General features: G+C 37.0%; 1 protein-coding gene across 3 annotated transcripts in view; it reads left to right on the forward strand.

Annotated features, from left to right (window-relative positions):
* Window positions 1-6,000, forward strand: part of PKN2 (protein kinase N2) — a 122,487-nt gene that overhangs the window by 29,713 nt on the left and 86,774 nt on the right. The window lies entirely within an intron of this gene.

Consider the following 6,000-nt stretch of genomic DNA (forward strand, 5'->3'; position numbering starts at 1 on the left):
GGCATAGCCCACCATCAAACAGGCAGCCTTGTTAGGAACATGTGCTCTCACTAGCTGAGCCATCCTGCCACCTGTTGGCAGCTCAGCGGCAGCTCAGCTTGGGCGCAGCCCACTGGCCCATGTGGGAATCGAACCGGCAACCCTGTTGCTCAGAGCTCACACTCTTGAGCAAGCTCTTAACCAACTGAGTCACTCGACCGGCCCTTAGTTTTGTTTTATGACCCAGGTTCTGGCCTATCATGGTGAATGTTCCATGAGTGCTTGAACAGAATATGTGTTCTGTTCCTGTTAGGTGGATTGTTCTACAAATGTTAATAAAGCCTCTTTTTGATGGTGGTGTTTAGCTTTTCTATCTTCTTGCTGGTTTTCTCTCTGGTAGTTCTATCTTGCTAAGAGAGGAGTGTTGAAATCCCCAACTATAATTGTGTATTTTTCTATTTCTCCTCTGAGTTCTATCAGCTTTTGTTTCTTATATTTTGAAACACAGTTGTTTCCACATTTAGGATTGCTGTGTCTTCTTTTGGATGGATCCTTTTATCGTTTTGTAATGACTCACTTTTGCCGTGATTATTTTCTTTGCTTCAAAGTCTACTTTTCCTGATATTAATATAGCCACTTCTCTTGTTTTTGATTAGTGTTTATATAGCATATCCTTTTTTTACCAATCTACCTGTACCATGCCATTTAAACTTGGGTCTTGTAGATTGCATATAGATAGGTCATATGTTTTTCAAACCACTGTGCCAATCTGTTTTTAATTTTTATATTTAGACTATTTACATTTAAAGTAATTATTGATATATAAGAGCTTGATTCTGTTAGATTATTTGTTTTCTGTTGGTTTCCTCTGTTGCTTCCTCCTCTTTCCCTTTTCTTGCCTATCTGTGGGCTACTTGAATATTTTTAGAATTCTATTTTGATTAATTTTTAATGTTTTTTAGTATGTCACCAGTTTTATTAAATGGTTACTTTGGGTATTACAATATGCATGTGTAACTTATTAGAGACTATTGCTATTGACATTTTACCACTTCAAGTGATGTATAGAAATCACTTCCATTCAGGTCCCTTTACTCTTCCCATTTAAAAATTAAAATTGTCTTGTTTCCTGTACATTGCGTACATTAGATGATCATATAAAAACTCATGAGAATGTTACTCATTTTATATTCTTTCTTTCTTAAGTTACAAGCCTACTTCGGTTATCATTTCTTTCTAGTTTTGAGAACTGCTTTTAGCCATTCTTTGAGAATAGGACTGCTGGTGACAATTTCTTTTCATTTTTCTTTGTCTGAGAATGTCTTTGTTTCCCCTTAATTCCTGATGGACATTTTCACTGAGTATAGAATTTGAGATTGATAGTTCTTTTCTATCAGCATTTAAAATGTACCACTTTCTTCTGACTTACATAGTTTCTGTTGAGAAATGCATCATTACTCTCTAGCTGCTTTCAAAAATATTTTGTCTACAGTTTTCATAACTTTGATTTGATGCATCTGGGATTTCTTTGGATGGCTTTGGATTTATCCTTTTGGGGATTTGCTCAGCTTCTTGAATCCATAGGTTTATGCCTTTTGCCAAATTTTGGAAGTTAGCCGTTATTTTATCAAAAATTTTCAGACACCCATCCTTTCTATTCTCCTTTTGGGACTCCAGTGACACAAATGTTAGGTCTCTTGTGAATATCCTATAGTTGCCTGTGCTTTAGTCTTTTTAATTTTTTTTTGTCGGTTTCCTTTCTCTTATTCAAATTAGTTAAGTTTTATTCATCTGTCTTCAAGTTTAATGATATTTTTTGTCTGTTATCTCCAATCTACTATTGAGCTCATCCAGTGACCTTTAGTTATTATATTTCCCAGTGCTGTAATTCCTTGGCTCTTTTTTATATCTTCTGTTATTTGCCAATGTTTTTTATTTGTTTTAAAAATGTTTATAATTGTTTGTTGAAACATTTGTATGATGATTGCTTTATATTCTGGTCAGTTATTTATTTTTAACATTTGAATCATCTCGGTGTTGGCATATATTTACTGTCTTTTATCATTCAGTCTGTCATTTTCCTGGTTCTTGGGTGAGTAGTTTTTAAAAAATTATATCCTGGACATTTTGGATATTGTGTTATGAGAGCTTGTATCCTGTTTAAATCTATTTTAGCAAGTATTCACTCTGTTTAAATTTAACATACAGACCCTGCCTGGCCTTCTATTGTGGGCTGTGGTTTCAATGGTAACTTAACTTTCTAGAGCCTTTGCATTGTTGTTCTGGTCTGCTTTGTGTACTACCTGAAAGCCACTCTGAAAAGCTTAGTTTCATCGTGTGGTTTATTTCTCAAACCTTTTTGCATATTAATTTAGTCAGCTTAATGGATGGGTTGGTTCTGCCCAGGACTTGTATGCATGTTTAAAGAATTCTTTTATGCAGTTCTCTCCTCTCCAAGATCGTTCTTCTCTTACTCCACTCTCCTATCGGGGTAGTGAGGCACATTGCCTTTCCCTGCTGGATAGAAGTGGAATTCTTCATTTGGTCCTTGCTTGGTCTTCATTGACAACATACCATTGGATTGCTACTTCAGTCAACCTGCTACTGCTCGATGAGGCGGGGGTGGCAAAAGCCCAGAATTCCATTCATTGTCTGATGACACCATGCAATTGGGGGATAAGAGTGTCTCCCTGGGTCATCTCCTACTACTGGATATGGGGGTGGATATCTGCTGACACCATATTGTTGAGGGCAGGGACCATCACCCTGACCTGCCTACTCATGTCAAGTTGGAGTATGGATTCCCCATTTGGTCTCTATGTTGCCTTGGAAAGGAAGGAAAGCCACATACCAGGCCCTGTGCTACCTTAGTGTGGGGCGAAGGAGACCACACTTTGTATTTGGTCTCTGTAGGTATCTCTTCATTGGTGGAGAAGAGGAGCCCCATTCTGGGCCCTGCTAGTATCAGATAGAGAGCAGGAGTTTAGGATGCCCACTTCATCCCTACTGGACCACACTGGCAGGGAAGGAGAGCATTGCCCCAGGCTACTACTACTTGACTCAGTATCCTGACATGGCAAAATGGGGGACATCCATGGTGCTTGCTGGGATAGGGTGGGTGTTGTTAATAAGGTTTATTTTTTGGACCTTGCCTTTGGGGAGGTTCTAGGTATACCCAGTCTGGATATAAATCTGTGATAAAAAGAAAACCCGGGGAATTTGCTACCTTATCTTCCTCAAGACCTGAAGCCCATAACTGGTCTGCCTTCTTTCCACCTTTCAGTCTTATGATTGTGTTTTGTTTCATGTCTAGAGTGTTTAGTTGTGTTATCAGGCAGGAATGGAGGGAAATGAGCCTAGTCCATCTTGTCCAGAACCAGAAACTTGACAGCTCTAATTTTTGTTCTAGTTTCTTGAGCAGGGACAATTCTTTCTGTCTTCCCTTTTGGATAACTCTTATTAATCATCTCTTAGGTCTCAGAATAAATATTACTTCCTCGGCGTCTTGGAGAGGCTTTCCTCAATAATATAATCTAAATTATAAGTGGGTTTTTCATTGTTCTATCTTGTTCTTTTTTTTTTTTTAATTTCAGTTACCCCAATTTTTAATTGTGGTTTGCTTGTTCAGTGTGTGTCTTCCCACTAGATATAAGCTCCTTGGGTGTAACAGTCTTGTCTTTTTTTTAATATTTATTTTTTTTAGAACAGTTGTAGATTTACGGAAAAACTGAGAAGAGCGTTCCTATATGCCATATCATAATATAAATATGGTACATTTGGTACAGTTAATGAAACTTATTAGGGACTAAAGTCCATACTTCACTCATATTTCCTTAGTTCTCATTTTTCTGCTCTAGGATCCCATCCAGGGTGCCATATTACTTGTAATTGCCATGTCTCCTTAGGTGGTTCTTATAGTTTCTCAGACTGCCCTTGTTTTTTTTTTTTATGAACTTAACAGTTTTGAAGAGTACTTGTTGGGTATTTTACAGATGCTCCTCTACTGGAATTTGGTGTTTTTTTCATGATTAGACCAGAGTTGTGGGTTTGGGGAAGTTAAATCACTACTTCCGTCATAGTGTATCAAGTGTACATACATCAACATGATTTACCTAGCTGAGGTAGTGTTTGTCAGGTTTATCCTGACTGTAGTTACTCTCTTTTTTCTCTTTTCATACTGTGCTCTTTCAAAAGCAGTCACTATGTACAGCCCACACCAAAGGAGGAAGGACTTATGCTCCTCTTCTCTGAGGGTGGAATAGCTACATAAATTATTTTGAATTCTGTACAGAAGATTTATCTCCTTCACCATTAATTTATTTACTCATTTATTTATATCAGTATGGACTGATAGATATTTCATATTTTGTATATTTCATATTTTGTATTATTATCTAATACTACTTTTGGTGCTAAAATTGTTCCAGCTTTGGCCAGTGGAGGCTCTTTCAGCTGGCTCTTGTATCCCTTTGACATATCATATCTCCATCAATGTGACATTTTTTTGTTTAGTTTTGAGCACTTCCTTACATTCTTGCATTATAAGGCTCATTTTGTATATTTCCTGCCCCAGTCCTAAAAAGAGTCATTTCTCCAAAGAGTACTGTTTTTTTTTTTATTGGAAACTAGTATTAGAAATGAAGATCTGGGCACTAGATGTATTTGTTGCTTCTGAGGTATCTTTTCTTTTAGGCTCTCTCATCTGACCGAGCAAGGAGATGTGTGTATATTAAGCTGTGTATATACACATATAAATATTTCTATATGTAACCTGCATGTGAATGCTTATAGCAGCTTTATTTATAATTGCAAAAACCTGGAAACAACTAAGATGTCCATCAATAGATGAATGGATCAATCATGTTTGCCCAGGGTGTGAGACACTGTGGTTTAGTTTACGAGGTGTCCATCCTTACATCATTCAACTGTGGCCAGGGATATAGGATCGTGAAGGAACTTTGAAGACTTAATTAGAATCATATGGTTTGAGTGAGATTAGAAACATTTCCCAGAAACTCAAGCAAGAAGAGTGCAAAGTAAGACCAAAAATTACTAGTGGCATCCTTTGGAACAAAGATGGAAATCTGACCATTAGGTTCGGTTTTGTATAAAACAAGGTTACTCAACAGTGGTATACAAACACTTTAAAGGAACACTGGCCTTAATAATGGAAAAAATTATATAAAGAGATCTGGAATTGCAGTTATCATACTGAATTAGAGAGATAAAATTTCATGTTTCAAAGCAAAAAGCTAGATGTACCATATTATTTGGAACTTTGATTTGTGATAAGAGAAATCTTAAGTCAAACTAAAGCCAAAAGGAATTCTTTGGCACTGTGACTAAAAAGCTTAGGGGTATAGAACATGTTTGCTTTAAGCATGATTGGATTTAGGTACTCAACCTGTGTCCTTAGTGATCTTTTTCTCTGTTTCATCTTTGCTTCTTTCTGGGTTTGCTTTGTTTTCTGGCTATCTGTGGTAAGGAAAGCACTTCTCTTCAACAGTAGCTTCAGATTTTTGTCTTTGCAACTGGTTTCTCAGGAGGACTTCTCTATCAATCCCTAAAAAGGGCAGCTGAATGGACCTACTTTAATCACATAAGTACTCCTAACCCCATCACTGAATCAAAGGATTGGATGCTCTCACCCATATGCAGCCCATTCTTAGTTTTGTGAGAGGAATGGTGAGGAAGCAAGGCAATTTTTTTTAAAAGTCTATTTTAGAAAGTAATGACTTTATGTTTTGCTTTTTTTAAGATAAAGATTGTTGTCTCTACCTACATCTTTCTTCTCAAAGTGAGTGTGTGTGGCAGGGGGGCGTGAAAAGTGGGACAGAAAAGGAAATTTCTTTTTTCATATAATGGTAATGTTATTAACATCCCCATCCCTCAAATTAGATTGTTATACTTTTTATCTTTTGGGAGTCAACAAAAAGTAATCACTGCAGTTGAAGAGAGTGCTTAGAGCTATCCATCTCTTGCCTGGGTTACTACAGTAGCCGCTTTTTTGTTTGTTTGTTT

Source organism: Hipposideros armiger, unplaced genomic scaffold, assembly GCF_001890085.2.
Source record: "Hipposideros armiger isolate ML-2016 unplaced genomic scaffold, ASM189008v1 scaffold_1179, whole genome shotgun sequence".
Classification (NCBI taxonomy): domain Eukaryota; kingdom Metazoa; phylum Chordata; class Mammalia; order Chiroptera; family Hipposideridae; genus Hipposideros; species Hipposideros armiger.